Source organism: Sinocyclocheilus anshuiensis, unplaced genomic scaffold (assembly GCF_001515605.1).
Source record: "Sinocyclocheilus anshuiensis isolate Anshui unplaced genomic scaffold, SAMN03320099.WGS_v1.1 scaffold263, whole genome shotgun sequence".
NCBI classification, from domain to species: Eukaryota; Metazoa; Chordata; class Actinopteri; order Cypriniformes; family Cyprinidae; genus Sinocyclocheilus; species Sinocyclocheilus anshuiensis.
The window spans coordinates 1468782-1469520 of NW_015549593.1; positions in this window are offsets into that span (position 1 = coordinate 1468782).

Below are 739 nucleotides of genomic sequence, written 5' to 3' on the forward strand. Positions count from 1 at the left end.
TTTAAAAAAAAAAATTCTGACATGTTGGTGTTATATCTCACTTGGATGTTATAAGTTGCACTGAGTAAATACAGCTGGATAAAACAAAAACTGTATATATCTTCATTTCAGGCTGTAAAGCAACAAAATGTGAGTATTTTAAAAGTGGGTGATTCTTTTCTATACCAACCGTATACAATAGTTAAAGTAATATTGAGTAACTTACATTTTAGACACTATAAACAGACAACAAGCCCTACAAATTAATAAATGATTACAGACACCCCATGTTAAATGGTACTGGATGATTTGTAGATTGCATTTAATAGATAACACTTTAGAAAACATTTGCAATTGACACTTTTCAAAATCGCGAATCACTTTGCAAAGTAAATGGTTCAATTGATTCAGAGTTTTGAAAAGCTCAGTTTCTCCCATTACTGAATGTGTTTTTGCACAAATCAAGTGAACAATTCAATGACTCACTAATGAAGACAATCACCTGTTCCATTGATGAATGAAGCAAAGTTTTCCAACTAACTGGTTGGAGTGAATGAATCAATGACTCATAAAAGACCATCAAGTCATTTGTAAACACCTACTTGCATAACAACGTAACCTGCAGAAAGAATCACTTAATCCTCCAATAATCATGCACAGACTCCATCTGAAATTACTAAACACAGACAAGTGGAGTGACATAAACAGCATTAGACTCTTATATAGAAACTCTAAGAATGCAGTTTGACCAATCAGAATC